We start from the raw sequence: 22,816 nt of genomic DNA on the forward strand, positions 1-22,816 counted from the left end.
ACTAATACTGAGAGAAATTCTAAAATTTTAGCATATTTCCATTGGCTTTGAAACTTACCTCAGATGTGGTGGTTTCTGATACGAACATAATGTTAGCCCTTATGACAGTTTATCCTAGTGTTACATTTTTTATAAACTTAAGTGTGGTATAATAAAGTGCAATTTTTTCCTATGATATGTGTATATTAGAAATGACATTTTAAAGCCCTGGCCAAGTAGCTTAGTTGGTTAGATCCTCATCTGGTTGTGCCAAGGTTGGGAGTTTGATCTCTGGCCAGGGCACAGATAAGAAACAACCAATGAATGTATAAATAAGTGAAACAACAAGGTGTTGTCTTTCTCTCCTCCTCCCTCTCTCCCTCCCTCTCTCCCTCCCTCAAATCAATAAAACAATGACATGTGTTGGTATAAGATTCACTTTTGTATATTTTTTATGTGCTATTCTGATGCTTACTAATTTTAATATTTGCGATGTGCTCACATGCCTTCTAAAAAATCACGTCTACTCTAATGCAATTAGCTTTTTCTGCATAGGAAGAGGGTAGAATGCACAGACACATTAAAGAGCTTTAATGTTATCATCCTTATAACAAAGGGCAATACCATTAACTTAGAAAAACACTAGAGGGAGGAACCAAATCAATTTCTTACATTATACTTTTTGAGATCTGTAAAGCTTTTCACACACAAAAAAGCACAGGCTATATTGTGGTGTAGTCATTTTAAAGAGGTTACAATTTTTTTCAGCTCTATATCCATACTACTTTGTCATTTTTCTCCCACTAAAAAAATAAACAATGCAATAAAAAATGAGCAAAGAACTTGAAGAGACATTTGTCAAAATAAAACATACAGATTGCCAATAGATGTATGAAAAGATACTCAACAGCACTAATTGTGAAAATTAAAACCACAGTGAGATTAAAACCTTACATCTGTCAGAATGGCTACTATCAATGAATCAACAAACAAGTGCTGGCAAGGATGTGTAGAAAAGTGAACCCTCAGTACTTTTGGTCAGAATGCAGACTGGTGCAGCCACTGTGGAAAACAGTATGGAGTTACCTCAAAATAGCCAAGGTTTGGAAGCAGTTAATGTGTCCATCAGTAGATGAGTGGATAAAATAGCTGTAGTATATTTTCACAATAGAATACTACTCAGTGGTTAAAAGGAAGGAAATCTTACCTTTTGCTTACAATGGGTGGACCTGGAGGGTATTGTGCTAAGTGAAATAAGCAAGTTGCGGAGGAGGAAGATGGTGGCTTTGCTCTAGGCAGAGTTTTTCTCGGCTTCTGTGAAGAGGGGGGAAACTCGCGGATTGGTGGAGAGGCAGAGCAAGTGGGCTGGGCTGCCAAATCACTTTTGAAAGCAGGACATCAGAAAGTATTGCACTCACTGGAAAACCAGATGGTAAGGAGACGGCTACAGGACAAAAGGGGCCCAGGGATCAGCGCAGGGTCTGGGGGTGCGCAGACCCCAAGCCCGCCCAGTGCTCCGGGCTCTGCCCCAGGGATCCCGGGAGAGGGAAGTCGCTGCTCCCTCCCTCCCCCAAATATGGGGGTGAGCAACTCCAGGGGAGAACGGGTTGCTAGAAGGAACAGATTGGCCAGTTGGACTGAGAAAAAATCGCCCAGGGAATATGAAATCCTGCCCAGAGACCGAGAAGTGAGAGCCTCTAGCTGACAGGACCAGAGGCATCTCTAGCCCGGTGGAAGTGCAGAGCGGTAGAGAGCACAAGCTTGCCGTGCTCGGCTCGCACCCCATAGGGAGGCAGGAATTGCGCTGCGATCCCGGAATCTCGCGCTGGGATCCCAGGAGGGACGAGGGGCTGGGTGCGTTCCTTCAGTGGTGGCTCAGAGATTTCCAGCCAGCCGACCGGGAGAGCCGGGAAAGGCACCAACATTCCTTCGGAGAGCCATTCGGCGGGGAACACGGAGCTGGAAACGACTGGCCTTCCGCACCTTCATCGGGAAGACTGACTCTCTCGCACCAGTGTTTTGGGGAGTGCCCCGGGTACCTGACAGACTTGCTGAGTTCTGGTTTCGAGAGAGAGAAGCATTTCAAAGGCCCCTCAGCCAGCTGAAGCTAGCAAGATCAGAAAAACTGGTCTGGCCAGTTAGAAACCAACAAGAGGTTTTTTGTTTGTTTGTTTGTTTGTTTGTTTTTTGGTTTTGTTTGGTTTTGATTGGTTTCTCTGGCTGTTGTTGGTTGACTGATTTTATCTTGTGTTTTATGTGACTTTTTTTTCAATTCTCATTATTTTTTATCTCGCAATCCCTTATGTTTCTCTTCCATTCAACCTAATATTATTCTTTCCACTCCAAATTTATCTCTCCTGCACCACATCTTCTGCTTTTTCTTTCCTTTTTGTTTTAATCTTGCAAGTTACTGTAAATTTGTATTATCTTTTTCTCACTTTTACGACATTTTTTTATTTTAATAATATTTTGGTATTCTTTTTCTTTCTGTGTAATCTTCTTTGCTTGACTGGTTATACTGTCATTTGATAGGTTCCCCCTGGTATCTCAGTCACAAGGTGTTGATAAGTTACTATCCTTCATCTGCGTTCCATTAATACACTTCTCAAGGTTCTATACTCTTTATTCTTGTTATCTAGACCTCATCGATTCTGCCACAAGACTGTCACTTTACTATTACTGCTAGTAAGACTTAGTCTATACAATTGTAAATGCTTCTCAATACCCCTAACTGATCTCAAACCCACTTTGCAATTTTCTGAACTATACTATCGTGGGGGTTGTTTCTATTCTTTTACTCACTACTCCTATATACTAATCTTTAGTCCAACCTTACCTTAGAAGCTGACCTCCCACAGCCTCACAGCTTTCTAGATCCAACTAACAATCCTCTTGTCCCCAGTAAGAGTCTTACCTTCTTTCCATCCTTTCTAAAACGTGGATAGTGGGGTGCAGGATCATGGCTACGCTATAAGGAGCCAAAGGATAACCCATCTCTTCTCTACTGGCTGCTAAAGTAAATATCATAGTATACCATCCTGCTGTTTTAAACCATTTTGCCTTACTCCTCCAACTGATCCCAAAAAAGAGTAGGGGGAAGCTGTGAACACCAGGATACACAAAGGAGATTGCACCACTGAAACACACAAAAATTCTACCACAGAAGTTCACACCATAATTACAGGGAATCAGAACAGTTCAAATTAACAAACAAGAAGAACAAAAAAGAAACCCACGAACAATGAGAAAACAAAGAAACAACCCCCCAACTGAAGGGAAACGAGGAAGCCTCAGGAAAAATGCTAAATGAAATAGAGGCAACTCAACTATCAGATAGTGAGTTCAAAACAATGATTATCAGGAAGTTCAATGAACTCAAAATGAGCTTTCAGAAATTAGAGGGAAACTACATCAATCTCACTGCAAACTATATCAACATGAAAAAGGAAATAGAAACTCTCAACAAAGGTCAAGAGGAAATGAAGAATACAATTTCTGAATTGAAGAACACAGTAGAAGGAATGAAAAGCAGGATTGATGAAGCAGAAAATCGGATTAGCGAGCTGGAGGACAAAGTAGAAAACAGCATCCAGAAAGAGCAAGAAAAGGAAAAGAGGCTCAGAAAGAATGAGGAGGGATTAAGAGAAATGCAAGACAATATGAAACGTAATAACATCCGTATAATGGGAATACCAGAAGGTGAAGAAGAAGAGCAAGGGATCGAAAACCTGGTTGAACAAGTAATGAAGGAGAACTTCCCTAATTTGACAAGAGAAAAAAGTCACACAAATCCAGGAAACACAGAGAGTCCCAATCAAGAGGAACCCAAAGAGACCCACCCCAAGGCACATCATAATTAAAATGACAAAATTTCAAGACAAAGAGAGACTCTTAAAGGCAGCAAGGGAGAAGAAGGAAGTAACATACAAGGGAGCTCCAATAAGGCTAACAGCTGACTTCTCAATGGAAACACTTCAAGCCAGAAGAGAATGGCAAGAAATACTCCAGGTAATGAGAACCAGAGGTCTGCAACCAAGGCTACTATATCCAGCAAGGCTCTCGATCAAGATAGAAGGCCAAATAAGAAGCTTCCCAGACAAAAGAAGTCTAAAAGAATACACCTCAACCAAACCAGCTCTGCAAGAGATTCTAAAAGGACTGCTTTAAGGAGGAGAGAAGAAAGAGAGAGAGAGAGAGAGAGAGAGAGAGAGGAACACACGTACATAAAAGACAATGAATAAGTACCTATCAATAATAACCTTAAACGTAAATGGATCAAATGCTCCAATCAAAAGACATAGAATAGCTGATTGGATAAGAAAAAATGACCCACATATCTGCTGTCTACAAGAGACCCACCTCAGGATAAAAGAGCTACACAGGCTGAAAGTGAAGGGCTAGAAACAAATCTTCCAAGCAAATGGACAGGAAAAAAAAGCTGGGGTAGCAATACTCATATCAGACAAAATAGACTTCCAAAAAAGGTCCATAAAGAGAGACCCAGAAGGTCACTTCATAATACTCAAGGGAAGAATCCATCAAGAAGACATAAATATTGTAAATATATATGCACCCAACATAGGAGCACCCAAACAAATAAAGAAAATCTTAGAGGACTTCAAGAAAGATATGGACAGCAACACAATTATAGTGGGAGATTTTAACACCCCACTATCAAAAAATGGACAGATCTTCTAAACAAAATATCAACAAAGATATTGTGGCATTGAACAATACCCTTGATGAAATGGACTTTACTGATATATACCGAGCCCTCCATCCAAAAGAAGCTAAATATACATTCTTTTCAAATGTACATGGAACATTCTCAAAGATAGACCACATGATAGGACACAAAACAAGCCTCAAGAATTTCAAGAAAATTGAAATCATACCAAGCATTTTCTCAGACCACAAGGGACTGAAGCTAGAAACCAACCCCAAGGAAAAAAAACAAAAACACTCAAAATCATGGCGATTAAATAGCATGCTATTAAACAATGAGTGGGTCAAGAATGATATTAGGGAAGAAATCAAAAGGTTTCTGGAAACAAATGAAAACGAACTCACAACAACCCAAAACTTATGGGACACAGCCAAGGCAGTCCTGAGAGGGAAGTCCATAGCGATACAGGCCCACCTAAAAAGGTTAGAAACATTCCAAACAAACAACCTAACCCTACGTCTACAAGAACTCGAGGAACAACAACAAAGGCAGCCCAGAGCAAGCAGAAGGAAGGAAATAACCAAGATCAGAGCAGACTTAAATGACATAGAGACTAAAAGCACAATTCTAAGGATCAATGAATCTAAGAGCTGGTTCTTTGAAAAGATAAACAAAATAGACAAGCCTTTAAGCAGGCTCATCAAGAAAAAAAGAGAGAAGACCCAAATAAACACAATCAGAAATGAAAGAGGAGAGATTACAACAGATACCACAGAAATACAAAGGATTGTAAGAAATTACTACAAAGAACTGTATGTCAAAAAAATTGAAAACCTAGATGAAATGGACAACTTTCTAGAAAAATATAGTCTTCCAAAATTCAATGAAAAAGAATCAGAAAGCCTGAACAAACCAATAACAACAAAAGAAATTGAAGCAGTAATCAAAAAACTCCCAACACAGAAGAGCCCAGGACCAGATGGTTTCACAGGAGAATTCTACAAAGCATTTAAGGAAGAGCTAACCCCTATCCTTCACAGACTATTCCAAAAAATCCAAAAAGATGGGAATCTCCCAAACTCCTTTTATGAGGCCAACATCATCCTAATTCCAGAACCAGATAAAGACACAACAAAGAAAGAAAACTTCAGGCCAATATCACTGATGAACATTGACGCTAAAATCCTCAACAAAATACTGGGCAAACCGCATCCAACAATACATTAAAAAGATTATACACCATGACCAAGTGGGATTCATTCCAGGGATGCAAGGATGCTTCAATATTCGCAAGTCAGTAAATGTAATACATCACATAAACAAAAGCAAAGGCAAAAACCACATGATCATATCAATTGATGCAGAAAAAGCATTTGATAAGGTACAGCACCCATTCATGATAAAAACACTCGGCAAAGTGGGAATAGAGGGAGCATTCCTCAACACAATAAAGGCCATATATGAGAGACCTTCAGCCAACATCATTCTCAATGGGCAAAAAATTAAAACCTTTTCCATTAAGATCAGGAACAAGACAAGGCTGTCCACTTTCACCACTTCTATTCAATATAGTACTGGAAGTTTTAGCCACAGCAATCAGACAAGAAAAAGAAATAAAAGGTATCCAAATCAGAAAGGAGGAAACAAAACTATCACTGTTTGCAGATGACATGATAGTATACATAGAAAATCCTATTGACTCTACCAAAAAACTGCTTGACCTAATAAATGAATTTGGCAAAACAGCAGGATACAAAGTCAATATCCAAAAATCAAAGGCATTTCTGTACACCAACAATGAAACAGCAGAAGCAGAGATCAAGGAAAAAATCCCATTTGAAATAGCAAAAAGAAAAATAAAATATCTAGGAATAAACCTAACCAAAGAGGTAAAAGACCTGTATTCAGAAAACTACACAACACTGAAGAAAGAAATCAAGGAAGACACAAACAAATGGAAACATATACCGTGTTCATGTATTGGAAGAATTAATATCATCAAAATGTCCATACTACCCAAAGCAATTTACACATTCAATGCAATTCCTATTAAAGTACCAATGGCATATTTCATAGACATAGAACAAACACTTCAAAAATTTATATGGAATTATAAACAACCCCAAATAGCTGCTGCAATATTGAGAAAGAAGAGTAAAGTAGGAGGGATCACAATACCCGACACTAAACTATATTACAAGGCTACTGTAATCAAAACAGCCTGGTACTGGCATAAAAACAGGCACATAGACCAATGGAACAGAACAGAGAGCCCAGAAATAAGCCCAAGTCTCTATGGTCAATTAATATTTGACAAAGGAGGCAGCAACATAAAATGGAGTAAAAATAGCCTCTTCAACAAATGGTGTTGGGAGAACTGGACAGCCATGTGCAAAAAAGTGAAACTTGAGCACCAACTTACACCATATACGAAAATAAATTCAAGGTGGATAAAAGACTTAAATATAAAACATGACACCATTAAAGTCCCTAGAAGAAAACATAGGGTAGGACAAATCTCAGATATTTCATGAAGAGACTTTTTCACTGACGTGTCCCCTAGAGCAAGGGACATAAAGGAAAGAATAAACAAATGGGACCTCATCAAAATTAAAAGCTTCTGGACAGCTAAAGAAAACAGTATCAAAATTAAAAGAGAACCAACTGTATGGGAAAACATATTTGCCAATGACACCTCAGACAGGGGTCTAATCTCCAAAATATATAGAGAACTTACACGACTGCACTCTAAGAAGACAAGGAATCCAATTAAAAAGTGGGCAAAGGACTTGAACAGACACTTCTCCAAGGAGGACATACAGAAAATCCAAAGACACATGAAACGATGTTCAATATCACTAGCTATCAGAGAGATGCAAATTAAAACCACAATGAGATTCCACTTCACACCAGCCAGAATGGCCATCATAAACAAGACAACAAACAACAAGTGTTGGAGAGGTTGTGGAGAAAAAGGGACCCTAGTGCACTGTTGGTGGGACTGCAGACTGGTACAACCACTATGGAAAGCAATATGGAACTTCCTCAGAAAACTAAAAATGGATCTGCCAATTCCACTGCTGGGACTCTACCCTAAGAATACTAAAACACCAATTCAAAAGAACCTATGCATCTCAATGTTCATAGCAGCACAATTTACAATAGCTAGATGCTGGAAGCAACCAAGATGCCCATCAGTAAATGAATGGATCAAAAAACTATGGTACATTTACACAATGGAATTCTATGCAGCAGAAAGAAAGAAGGAGCTCCTACCCTTTGCAACAGCGTGGATGGAGCTGGAAAACATTATGCTAAGTGAAACAAACCAGGCAGTGAAAGACAAATACCATATGATCTCACCTTTAACAGGAACCTAAATAACAAAACAAAGAAACAAGCAAAATGTAACCAAAGACACTGAGATAGAGGGCAGGCTGATGGTGACCGGAGGGGAGAGAAGAGGGAATTTAAGGGGACAGTGGGAAGGGTTCACAGGAACAAACTTAAAGGACACATGGTCATAGACTAAGGGGAGGGTGGTAATGGGAGGGAAGTGGGGAGGGTGGGAGGGGGGACTGGATTGGGAGTAAAAAGGAGAAAACTGTATATGAACAATGATTAATAAAATAATAATAAAAAAATAAGCAAGTCGTGCATATATGGGAGCTTATGCAGTAACAAATAAAATAGAAACAGACTCAGCTTTCAGAGGGGAAGGGATAGGAAGGCTGGTCAACAAAGTTGAAGAGATGGAAAATGGTGGTGAGGTGGAACTGGAGTGCAGCCCAGTTCTCCCTATGCCCAGCTGGAACACATAACCAATCTTCTGAGGAACAGAGTGAACAACCAATAGAATCCTAGCTTATATAAAGTTTGGAGGCAAAAAATTGCAGAGGACATTAAAAAATAGATGGTAAAGAGATTGCACTGGGACAGTAAGGTCCCTGGAATCTGCACAGGAACCAAGGCAACTGCAGCCCCCACCCAGTGAGGTGCCTGCCACAGGATACAGGGAGGAGAGTCAGAGCATCAGCTCCCTCCCCTACCACAGCAGGGAAGACAGCCTGGCACCAGGAGGTACCTGGATGCTGGAAATTGCTGGGGGGAATGGAGACCAAGTGGGAAACATACAGAGGCTGTACACATCCTCTGAGACTGTGGATGCTGGCACCAGAGAAATTGGGGTGCCAGGTGACACCTGGAGAAGGGAGGGGTTGAGTTCTATTGGACCCTGAGCCCAGAGAGTCTTCAGAGTGGTTGGAAAGCTGGGCTGTGTGGAAAGCTGTGTGCTTGTTAAGAACTGTGGGCATCTGCTTTGTAAGGAACTCTCCACCAGTGGCTGACTCTTCCCGAGGGTGATTTCAGCTGCACTCTCTCAGAATGAGTGGCTGAGCAGAACAGTGCACCCTGCTTGTCTTGGGCTCACTCTGTGAGTAGCTGAGTGGCTGATTTGAGCCTGGCAGGTCATGGAGGACCTGGGCCAGAAGCTGGGAAACTGAATATATTGCAACCCAGACCTGGTCCTCATCCTCTCAAGACCATAGGAAGGGAGAAAGGTGAAGCCCAGCCCCCCTCTTCCTGTGGCATCTAGGAAGATCAGCAGAACTCACTGAACAGGTTTAAAGTCAGCAGGAGGGTTACTAGTATCTTTTTTTCTTTTTGGATCTTCTCTCTTTTTTCTTCTGTTTGTTTTTTTTGTTGTTGTTGTTGTTCCTCCCATTGAGACAATAAGACCTGGAGTTATGAAGGGTCCAGAGACAGATTGAAAGGGGGAGCACAAGACTAACCCCAAAAACTGAGAAACTGAGACAAATGTCACTTTGCTATCCCATAGAGCTGGTATTTCATTGTTTATGTGTTTTATTATTACCTTTTCATTATTTTTACCACTTTTATTTTATTAGTATTTTTTAATTTCTCTTCCTTATGTTTAGTTTTCCTCATTTTATTTATTTTTATAATTGCAATGTGACTGGTTTTCCTTATTCTCTCTTTATTGTATCTTAATTTTCCTTCTTTCACTTCACCTGTGTTCCAATAACACACAACTCTTGATCGGGTGCTTTCTATTCTGGTTATCCAAATTATATATTTATTATCATATTATTGTTGTTCCAGTACTATTGTAAATCATTGTTGCTCCATACAATTGTACATACTACACAACAGCCCTCTGTGATCTTAGCCCACTTCACCTCAATCCTGAATATTTTTATTATTGTGGTTAACTCTATTCTTTCTCACACTATGCCTACTTTCTACCCTTTACTCTCACTTTATATTTCATCATCTAACCTTGCATAAGTGCTGTTTTCTGGATTCAGCTAACAATCACCCTCCCCTTTAACAAGAGTCTTATCTCTCTTTCATCTTTTTAAAAAGTGGCTAGTTAGGTGAAATATCACAGTTAATGCTATAGTTATCCAAAGAATCTCCTATATCTTTTCTACTTGTTGGTTGGCACTTTACATCCCATAAAATACTCTCCTGCTGTCTTAATCCATTTGCCTACCCACTGCCACTGATCACATACAAAAATAGGTGGGAGCTGCTAACATCTATATACCTGCTGGAGGAGAAAAACTACCAATAAAGGAAAGTTGGTGAGTTGGAAAATCATAGAGAAGTACCGTATGATCTCACCTTTAACTGGAATCTTATCAACAAAATGAACAAGCAAGCAAAATATAACCAAAGACATTGAAATTGAGAACAGGCTGACACTGACCAGAGAGGATTGGGGAGGAGATTATAGGGGAGAAGAGTGAAAGGTTTGCAGGAAAAATTATAAAGGACAAATGGAAAATAACAAGGCGGGGGTGGAAACAGGAGAGGGAGGTGGGGAGGGCTGGACTGGTGGAGAAGGGTCGGGGGGAAAGGTAGAAAATTGTACTTGAACAATAATAAACAATGTGAAAATAAGAAGCTGAAGAGATTAAAGAAAGAAAAAATCATAGACAACAGTAAGGTCATTATTAGAGGGAAATGGGGGTAGGGGTAGGCAGGCAAGGTTAAGGGGTGATATATGTAGATAGAAAGAGATACAATACAGTATACAAATGATGTATTATAGAATCATATACTTTAAACCTATATAATATTATTAACTGATGTAACCCCAACAAATTGAATAAAAGATGATTAACATCAGGTTGTCTATTAACTTGTGATTTTGGATTTTTGTCTATTATCAAACTTTTTAATTTGCTATTAATTTATGTACATTCTAACTACTTTTATTCTATCTTCTTATAAGCAAAAAAGCAAAACAAAACAATAGCCCTGTCATTGAACCACTGAATGTTGCTTGATACAGTGAAGAAACACTTGGCTAAATGAAGTTATACTGTTTCATTTGCCTTTTTTTTCAAAATCAAGAAAATGGTTGAATGGCCAGCTCCAAACCATTTCCCTCACATTAAAAAAAAACACAAAAACATTAAAAAACAAGCAGAAAGTGTTTGGATAGCTATAACAAAATTCCACAGACTGCTTTATAAATAACAGAAATGCATTTGTCACAGTTCTGGAGGTCAGAAATCTGAGGTTAACCTGAGTTCCCTCTTCTCAGGGCAGACTGCTGACGTCTTGTGTTATTGTTATATAGTGGGGAACAGAGAAAGGAAGCAAGCTTTTTTATGATCTGTATAAAAGCATTAATCCCACTCATAGGGGCTCCACCCTCATGATCTCATGTAATTCTATTTACCTCCCAAAGATCCTCCTTCCCAATATCAACACATTGAGAAGCCAGATTTCAACATGTGAATTTTGGAGGACACAAACATTCAGTCTATTCAGTAAGTAACAGCTGTGTCAGAAGCTGAAAAATGGTCAAAGGTTTTACAGCAAGCCAGCAAATACTGAATCAGGAAAAAGGCAACTTAGAACTGGCAAAGCTTTACACTTGTGCTTGTTCTTGTCTTGTATCTCCTGGGCTCTGTGGCAGGCTTGACGACTGCGGCCCATGTTGTCAGTGTGGGATCCAGAGGAAGCAGAGCCAACATTATTTATGAATTACTGTGTTTGCCTTTTCCACTTGTCTAGAGCTACCAATAGGATTGACAAAATATACTCATTCCTGTTTCATCTCACTCAGATCCCTCTCAGTTTGGAAAAGTAGGCATTGCCTGAAGATATAAAGTGAATAAAAAACCTTGCAGCCACCTGGAGTAAAAGGTTACAGTTGAGACAAAATAGACCACTTAAAACCTGGGATGAAAAGCAGGGGAGAGTGTTTCTCTGAGAAATTAGGGAATTCAACAATGTGCACTGGGGAATTTAGTGAAGCACAAGCATTCCCAGTACAGGATGTATGCTCAGAAAAGACATGGGAAGGCCCTCACCTTCTCACTGGCTGTAGCCCAGAGCATTCAAGGAGAGCTCTCAACACTTTTGTGGATCACAAGCTAGGGTAGTAATAGGAGCTTTATGGACTACACACAAGAAATATTTTTTAAAAAATAGAAAAAATACTAAAACAAGGTTCTGGGGTGGCAGATGACTGCAGCCTTCAAAAATCAGCAAGAAGCCCTGGGAATTGGAGAAGTCTTGATTTCCTGAATTATCAAGTCATGTTATTCAGTTGTCCAGTTTTCAATAAACACTTTTTCCCACATCAAATTATAGATGAAACAGGAAAATAATATGTCCAATCAATGGAAAAAGTAATCAATTAACAGAAAACATCACTGAGGATGCCCAGTCTTTAGACATCATTGACAATTAATTTAAATCAGATGGTTTAAGTATTCTGAAAAAGTTAAAGAAAACCATGGGAAAAGAACTGAAGAAACCACTTATGCCGTTTCCAAATCTTGGTTATTGTGACTGGAACTTCCATAAATGTAGGAGTGCATATATTTTTTGTATTGATCTTTTGAGATCCTTGGGGTATATTCTCAGAAGTGGAATCACTGGGTCAAAAGGGGGTTACATTTTTAATTTTTAAAGGATATTCTATATTGTTTTCTATCTGTGAAAGAAAAATATTACATGATCTCACTTATACATAGAATTTAATAAACACAACAAACCAACAAATAAAATAGTAATAGAAGCTTCCAGGAAGGAGGTGGGGACAGGATGAAAGTTGGTGAAGGGATTAACCAAAGAACATTTATACACAACCTGTGGACAAGGACAATAATATGGAAATAGGCTTGGGGTGGAGAGAGGGTGGGGCTGGAAGTGGAGAAAGGGAGAAAAAAATGGTAATAGTAACAGCAAAAATAACAAAACTAAAACTAAAAAAAGAAGAAGAAGAAGAAGAACCAAAGAAACCAGGAAAACAATGTATGAATTAAATGAGATTATTAGTAAAGAAAAAATACATATAAAAGACCCAAATAGGAATCCAGGAGGTCAAAAGTGAAATAACTAAAATTAGGAATATTTAGATTCCCTTGAGATACAGGCAAACTTTAATCTTAAAACTGAAAACCATGTAACTATATATATCTGACTCTTTTGATTTGGCTTCTGAATTCTGGGAACCTCAAAAATAAATATATGGCCTTAATACTGAAAAGTGAGTCTTTAATACTCAATATGAATATTTAATTTTTATCCCCTAGGACTTTACATTATAAAGGAATGAAAGACACAAAGCAAACAAAGTGAAGGGAATGAAAGGAGCTTGAAAAAAAGCAGTGATGGTAATTTACTATATCTCCTACAATTCACAGCGTGGTGCCATGCAAATGCTGGAATTTTAAAAATGTACATTGCTTATTCTTTTAGAATATATTATGTGCCTTCCTTCATAATTGTTTTATCTGAGCTTTTCTATAACATGCTTTCAAGTTTACTTATAAAATCCAAACAATATTTATATTCAATACAATGGTCTTTTTTTTACCACTCTCCCCCTTCCTTTTCTTGTTGTTTTTAAGTTTCCACTATTTAATATTCTTCACTAGAAGAACTGATGGAATTGATGGAATTGAGAATATGTGTATATTCTCAATATATAGATTTACAATGTGTATATATCCATATATATTCATATCCATATATATGTACCCTAATGTATACATTGAGATATGTATACATATCCTAATGTATAATTTCCTTTGCTTAAGGCAGAGTCAAAATAATAATCTTAGCAACCTCACAGTGAATTATTAACTTGAGTTCCCAAAAAGGAAAATTAAAGTGGTAGCTTTTTCATTTTATGTGTGTATATAAAAACCTATTATTTTAAAAATCATAGTCCTATTTTATTATTTAGAAGATTTCTGAGACATGTTTAAATTCTGAAAAATAAGGTCCTCAACTTGGTATAAGTTCTAAGTAAAAGTCATTCTTTGAAACCTTATCTGTATTGGTGTCAACGTTCAAATTTGCCAGACATTATAAAACAAAATCCCACAACTTAACTTAAAAAAATACCAGTAAGAAACCTTTTAAGCTGGAAACAGCAGTTTTCTGTAGTAATATTTTGAGTTATTATACTGAGCAAACACTCTTCTTGTCTTAGTAAAATAAGTGTTTGAATTTTCTGTGGCCTTTTCTTTCCTGTATCTATCCACAAATAGATAATGCTAGTACCCTGAAGAAATGGGTGTGTGTATGTAAGAATGAGAGAGAGAGAGGTGTTTGTGAAGAGGGCATGGTGATGTACATATATTACAGCATATGTGTACAGAACTGGAGAAAAATACAAAATAAAGCACATGGTTAGAGACTGTTTACATTTACTTTGCAAAAATCATTTATGTATTATATTCAATTATATCCTATTAAAATATCTATATATATAATTACTAGTACAATGGAAAAATATCTTTAGAATATGATTGTTTTCACAATGCATAGACTGAGGAGAGAAGTGACATATTTTTGTCACATGCAAAAAGAACACAGAGATGAAAACCACAGTGGTTATCAATGGATTCAAACATATTGAACAGGGGAACCTGTGGGAGAAATCATTCTTATCTCCATTATTCAGTGTCATTTTTGTTTTGTCACCAAAAGACACAAACGTTTTCTATTTGTTAGTATTGTTCAGTAGTGTGAAACAGGAAGTCAACAGTTTATTTTCAGAGCTCTTCTTCTAAGACTCAGGTTCTCTATTTTAATCCCAAATGAGAAGGTAATATAACCAAGATTTAGCATTGAGTCAACTGATAAAGCCAGATAGATATCTGATTCTCAATTTTTGTTCCAGTTTTTTTTTATTAAAATACTTGCTAAAGAGAGTGATCTTCACTACTGTTGGTGAACCTCTAGTTAGTAAACAAAAACATTAATTCCTTGATAGAACCCATACACTAGTATAGAAAATGTAATCAAATTTATAAATCACATGATTCAAAATTCAATCTCCACTAAATGAGTATGGGTTAATAGCAGAAGAAAAAGGTTAATGATGTGGATTGTACTGAAAACAAGTTTTCCCTTAAAATTTTAAAGTTTCTTATGTGCCAATTGCATATTTCAAAAGTGTGAATCATCAGACTGTATGAATGATAGGCTTTTTAAAGAGAAGTGAGGAATGCCAAGGGGAAAGTGAGCACCATTCAGTGATCCAGAAGTGACTGTCCTTGTTTTGATTGTTTAGGCAGAGACAAAATCTTAAAAGCCTCAATAAGCATTATAAATGTTACCGATAATATGACAATAAAAAATACCTTCTACGACAAACTGAGATGTTAAGGGGTCCTGATATTTTCTTTACTATTTTTCTGATTTATAGGTCTTAAGAAATGTGAGATCATGTGTTCAAGGGGACTTTAGTTTTCAGCAGTGTTGCCAAGTGAACTAACAGACCTCATTCCGCTCAAATAAGGCCACAGATTTACTAATGACTCCCTTGCACTATCTGCAGTTTTCTGAAGTTTCCATGGCAGTAGAGTCTGCTAATCCTTAGCTCTTCATATGCTTCTTGCCTGTTTTCTCTGACCCAGATTCTCTCTGATTTTCTTCTGCCCTCTGTGGCTGCCCTGTATCAAAATTTGCTACATGAATCTCTTTTCAACCAAACTTTCAAAGTTTTATTCAATCTATACAATATTTCTTCCCACTCATCCAACTTTTCTGAGTGTTTTCATACATGGCCTTCATTCATTTGTAAGCTCCTGATGTTTTATTTGTTTATTACTTGTTTTATTATTTTATTTTATATACCAAATATTTATTATGTGTTGGCCACTGTCCTTTTAGAGATATACCAGTATCTCTAACACTACTGTGGCAGCAAAAGTCCCTGCCCATAGAGGTTAAATTTAAGCATGGAACACAGATAATAAAAAATGTACACATCAGGTAGTGGAAAGACTTGTAAAGAGAAATAAGGTAGATTTAGGTGATAGAAAGTGTCAAGGAGTGTGCTGTCATTTTATAAGGTGGTCAGAGAAGACTTGTATGATAAAATAACATTTCAGCAGTGATCTTAAAAAGATGTGAACAAATGACATGGATGATACTTTGGGGAAAAGATTCAAGATGGAAGAATATGTGTAAGACCCCTGATGGAGCAACATGCATTGGATGTGCTGGAACATCAGGCCAGACAGTGTGGTCATGATGAAGTAAATATTTGGGGAACAGTAAGAGATGAGAGAGACATCATTTCAGGGGATTTTGACCATTATAAAGTGAGATTTTATTCAGCATGATGTGGGTAATCCATGACAAGTTTTGAACAGAGGTGTGCCATGACCTGATTTTGCAATAAAAGAATTCTGGTGGATCTATGGAGTTTAGAATATAGGTTTGCACTGTCTAAGCAGGTGACCAAATAAAAAGCTATTATAATAGTCAATACAAGGGACAATGATGTTTGGACTGAGATGAAAGCAGTAGGAGTGGTGACAAATTACCAATTGTAGAGACACATAAAAGGTACAGCTGATCTGCATTCCCTCCCCCCTCCCCGCAGTGCAGATTGGTGCAGCCATTGTGGAATGCAGTATGGAGACACCTCAAAAAATTAAAATGGATCTGTGTTATAACCGAGCAATTCCACTTCTTGGAATTTATCCAAAGAAACCCAAAACACTAATTTGAAAGAACCTAAGAACCCCTGTGTTCATTTCAATGCTACTTTCAATTGCCAAGATATAGAATCAGCTGAAGTGTCCATCAATAGATGAGTGGATAAAACAACTATGGGACATTTACACATTGGAATACTACTTGGCTATAAAACAGAAGAAAATTTGACCTTTGCCAAAAGCATGATTGGACTTGGAGACCATTATGCTAAGTGAAATGAGCCAATCAGAGAAAGACAAATACCATATGATTTTACTCACATGTGGAATCTAATGAACAAACCAAAGTAACAAGCAAAATAGAGACAGACTCAGAGAACAGGCTGACAGTTCTGGGAGTGGGTGTGAGGAGGTAGAGAGACCGAGCCAAAAGGAAAAAGGACTCACGGACATGGACAACAGGTTGGTGATTGCAGGTTGGATGAGAGTGTAAAGGGATAAATGACAATGGAAAAAATACAATAAAACATTTAAAAAAATGTATAGCTGAAAGAAACTAAAACTCTACAGTGTTACCTTAGAGCTCTTTATTTGCCCCCAGCATACACTTGATAGATAGACTTATGTAATGTTTTTTTCCATCATATACCATTGAAACCTCAAATTTTTTATGCTTAGAACTAATGGTATCAGCTTCCATATACAACTTGACCTATGCCCAGTGTTTTTCCCTGATTGAGCTAATAGATGTTATTTTAGTGACTCTAAAACTGTCAACTTTTCCTATGTCATAGGTGGCTGAGATAATGCTCTATCTCAGAAATGCTGTAAGAATTTAATGAAAACATTTATTGATGACTTTTTCTGTCTTGCTTTTCTTTACTGTTGTCCATCCTCACTCCCCCACCTACATTGTAATTTAGGAATATTGAATTTATTTAGTCCAAGTTTGCAAATGTCTATCATTGCCATAAGCATTTTAGAAATTAGTTTAAATATAGATCATCAGTCCCCAACCCTCCAAAAATAGAGATTCTGGTTTGTTAGGCCTGGAATGAAGAAACGACATGTAGTTCTTCCTTTCTTTCTTTTGCCTCAAAGATCTCCAGGTATTCCTAATTCTACAGATCAGCCAGTTTTTGTTTTTTTCATTTACTGACACAGACTTCCTTCCCTAAAGGAACCCGGCTCTTAGTATCTTACCTCTGTTTCCTCTGCCTGAATATTCTTTGCTATGTCTGTTAACTTGGAAAACTCTTATTTTTCCCCCAAACCTAATGAACATCACCTTCTTTGAGAACTTCCTTAAGCCCCTCAATCACTTTATTGCTTTCTTCTCTATACTGAAACTTTAGCTTGAAGAGTTTTCTTTTTCTATATGTATCCCATATTACATATATATACACACACACACACACACACACATGTATTTTTTTTACTTACACAAATTTTCTCCTCAGCAGAAGGCAAAAGCAGATGGTAAAACGTCAGCAGATACCTGACATTTTTTTCCTATTTTCTGGCATTATATGCCACATAAACTTATGTTAAGCTTTCTTGCAAGTTGCAATCACTCAATGGTTTTGGAATATGTTGCTTATTAAAAGAATTAAATGAAAGGAAGATGGAAGAAAGAAAAGAAGGAAGAAGGGAAAGATGAAAGGAAGTAATGAGGAAAGAAATAAAGGTTGCCTTCCCACCCTCTACTCATAAGTGGTCCTATTCAATCATCTTATTTGTAGGATTTAAACATGTTACCATATTTCTTTTCATGGTAAGTGACCAAATAAATAAGCACTTTAATATTTCATTTCAACAATGGTAAAATATTATGATTATTTTTACCTACATTATCATTGGCATGATGTTTTCTATTTTACATGGAGAAAAATACATTCTCACTTCTTTCTATCTGTGACTGCATATAATTTTTCTGATGCCCAACTTATAGATGCCTTAGGTACAGTCATTTACATTCATTTAGAGCAGTTAATGAATGGAAAAGCCATGCACATTATGAGGTTTTGATGAGTTTGTTGTTGTTTTATTCAGGGGGAAATTTGTGGGTAAGAAGATGCAAATGGAGCATAACAATGACACATTAAAGAACTGAGCCCTGGGTGTAGTTTTATTTTTTTCTTTTACTTTTTAAAAAAATTGTTGCTGTTCTATTGCAGTTGTTCCAGTTTTTCCCCATTGCTCTCCCCTGCTCCACCCACCCCAATCCCACCCCTTGCTCCCACAGTCAATTCCCACCCTGTTGTCCATGTCCATATGTCATTTATACCTGTTCCTTTGGTGTACAGTTTTGAATTGTGAATCTCTTTAGAACTAACACTGCTAGAGTTCCAGAGCAGTAAAAGTTTTGAATTATTGAAGTGAAGATTTCCTGAACAATCTTCTTAGAGAAGAGATAGGTTAGGTTAATTGCTACAGACCAAATTATTTGGTTTCTTCTCAATCTCATAATAGTACTCAGATTAAGGACACACACACACATATATATAAGAGTACATGAAGTGTATATTGATATGAAATAGGAATATTGAATAACTAGCATTCTTCCTGAGGTGGGCCATAAAGTCATACAATTTATTGCAGATTACTGAATATTTTAGCATCATTGACAGGCTTTCATTCCCTACATCGAAAAACACATAAAAATGCAAAATGCGATGTTGTATTTTAAGAATTATGATCATAACTATAAATCATATTCTATGTTTCTGTGATAATCCTACTCTAAAAGGTCACTGACATATTATGCCTCAATGAATGATGAATATTTAATCTAATAATAATTAACTTCCTATTTATTTATTATTTTGAAAAATACTTTATCATAAAATATTAATTTTGAGATTATTCCTTTTGAAATGCCTAAATAAGTAAAGATATGATAATTTTAGGGATCAAAGCAAAATTAAATTTGTTAAAATATATTTTCCATTAAAGTAACAAAAAGTATATTTATGGTTCCCATAACATTTTGTACCATATGGAAACTAAATTTTCTGTCAGCAGTGTATTTATAATGTGAATGAAGTTGGAGTAAGACTATGATCATAATAAATTTCAGAATATTTGATATAATTATCATTCTTTGTATACCTAATTAATTAATTCTTAAAATTTCTTAATTAGGCAAATAATTTATTCTATAACATGTAAATATTGTTAAGTAACAAAAACCAAAATTTTTTTCCTCTATTCCTTATTGTTTAAAACTATACCCCTACTTTTTCCCATTATTTAAATTTTTTCCCATTACCATTTACCCCCTCATTCACCACAACCCAACACTTGAACCCCCTGCAATCATCACCCTGTTATCCATGTCTATGAGTTATTTCTCTTTTTTCCTTTTTTGCTCAATCCCTTCACTTTCCCAACATGTCCCCAGAGCTGTAAGCCTGCTTTCTATGAGCCTGTCTTGATTTTTCTTGTTAGTTCAGTTTGTTCATTAGATTCAACATATGAGTAAAGTCATATGGAAATTATCTTTCTCTGGCTAGCTTATTTCACTTAGCATAATGTTCTCCAGGTCCATCCATTCTGTTGCAAAGAATAATTTTTCTTCTTTTTTTATGACTGAGTAGTATTCCATAATATAAAGGTACCACAGCTGTTTTATTCACTCATCTACTGATGGACAATGGGTTGCTTTCAAATCTTGGCTAGTGTAAATAACTCAGCAGTGAACATAGGGTTTCATATATTCTTTCAAACTAGTGTTTCAGGTTTCTTCACATAAATTCCCAGGTAGCCTACTATTTTAAATAAAATGATACAAACCTGCTTCTGATGTATGTACAACCTTGGATGAGTATTCCTCATTCATAGATGAGCACAGAGTCCCATTTCTGATGAGGATTGTAAGCAAGTAGACTAAGATAAATAACATGCAACCTCAGCATAGGTATACTTTTCTATGATGTGTTGCTTGTCTAGAGGGTAAAATCTTACTTTACCTTTAAATTTATCTTTATAAAAAATATTTAGATAATAATGTACCTGATTGTATCTAAATCAAGTAAAGATATTTCTCACATTTAATCTATCACATTCAGCTTAAGCTATAGTGCCATGATTTGTCAGACACATAATTTACCACATTGGTAAATTAAGATAGGAGAGTGTTTCTATTGTTTTCTTTATACACTGAAACCATTATACAGATACCATTTCCTTTTCTAATGAGCTTATAAGTGAATCAGTAGTGACTTTTGATCCTTAAAGATGTTTTGGGAAAGCTCAGCATAAACAATTTTCCATCATAGTAAATTTTTCAAGTGACCTGTTCCACCAGCTACAAAATATTTTTTTCAAATGTAGCCAAAATACCTAGAAAATTGGTATCCTACATGATAAACAAAATTTTAATTGCTTCTAGAAGATAAAATTTTATGCACTCTCCGAACATAATACAAGTAAAATTTAATAAGAAAAAGTGAAACCAAGGAAGAAATTTTTGCCTCAATACTATAAACTTTATTTTGAATGTTTTCTTTATCACTAAGTCAGGGTCATAGATGATTGAAAAATACCATTAGAAGAAATTTAGAAAAAAATTAAAACAATTAAAATTATTAAATATACGAAATGAGCAAATCTTTGAAAAAATCTCCATAACTATGAATGTTTTGATTGGAATTATGAAACAACTGAAAATCAATTTAAAAATAATTTAATTGAGCAACTATAAGCTGCATGGACATAATCTAAAGGCGTTACTAATAAGATAATAAAAGCATGAATTAATTAATTCAAAAGCTGAAAATAATTGCAAGTGTAAAATAAAATCTAAATTTCAATTGTAGAGATGAATAAAATAACTTGGAGTGATGTGACATAGAGTTGGTCTAATCCAGGTGCAGATGGAGATACTGGGGGATCTAATTCAGAAGATATGTTATATTTAATATTCAGTGACTATCTTTTATAACCTACAATGTTTCTAGCAATTTCCTTAATTGCAGGTTGTCTCAGTTGGTAATGTTAAGTCTGAACTGTCACTGAGGTGTCCAGTTTGTAGACACTTTGGGGTAAACACAGGTTAATTTTAACACAGCATAGCTCTTACCAAAGATTCAAATCTTTTAAAACATATTACCTATTATTTATAGTTAATTTTGATCTATTACTGCTGGAAGGTCTATTATTTTTAAAGGCTTTTTAAAAAAGATTTTATTTACTTATTTTTATAGAGGGAAGGGAGGGAGAAAGAGAGAGAGAGAGAGAAACATCAATGTCAGTTGTTGGGGGCCATGGCCTGCAACTCAGGCATGTGCCTGACTGGGAATTGAACCTGTGATGCTTTGGTTTGCAGCCCGCGTTCAATCCACTGAGCAATGCCAGCCAGGGTGAAAGTCTATTTATTATTTTATGATTTATTATCTATGGCCATTTCTGCTGATGTTTAGTGATGATCATGATAATTATATCTTGTTAATTATATAATTATATTATATAATATGATTAACATAGCTAAACAACATATACTCAAAACCATCATTAATTTGATAAAAAATGCTTAATTAAGTCAATGTTTACACTACTTAAAATAATAGTCTATATCATTACTGTATGTCTTATTTTTCAAATTACTTTTAAAATGCTGATCTAAAATATAAATCATTACATTGTGCCAGGCTTAGAAAACACCATTATGCTGTGAAGATTATAATGCAAAAAATCTTATTTTTTCACACCCAAGAAATTCAGGAATTCTTTATTATTAAAATAGGCACATCTAATTTTTTTTCATGTATTCAAAAAGTTACAAACTAATCAATCAATAATAATAATGAGGTGACAAACTGAGGTGTATGCCTCTAGGATGGGAGAATGTTTTTCCTTGTATTCCCAACTAGTGTAGAGCCTTCTCTTCAAAAGGACAAATCTTGGTTTGTTTGGGCCTGATAAAATCTGCTGGCCTCAACCTGATGACTGCCTGAGACCCAACCCCACCACAAAGGTATGGAAGAACCCAGCAGGTGGCAGCTAGACTTGGTATACCCTGACACATTTGCTGAGTAGTCTCAGACCCATCTCTGGTACAAAGTTTGAACCTGTATCAATCTAGTGAACACTCTTCGCCCCTGTGACATGGTGACTCACTTAAAACATGCAATTTGAGTACTGCCAGAGGCTCTTTCACTGACTAAGCCTAACAGGCAGCCAGAAGGTGAAAGCAGGTGGAGGTGGATCTCAGGGTTCCTTGTGC

The sequence above is a fragment of the Phyllostomus hastatus genome, unplaced genomic scaffold (assembly GCF_019186645.2).
Source record: "Phyllostomus hastatus isolate PE091 unplaced genomic scaffold, TTU_PhHast_1.1 phas_contig_34, whole genome shotgun sequence".
Lineage (NCBI taxonomy): Eukaryota > Metazoa > Chordata > Mammalia > Chiroptera > Phyllostomidae > Phyllostomus > Phyllostomus hastatus.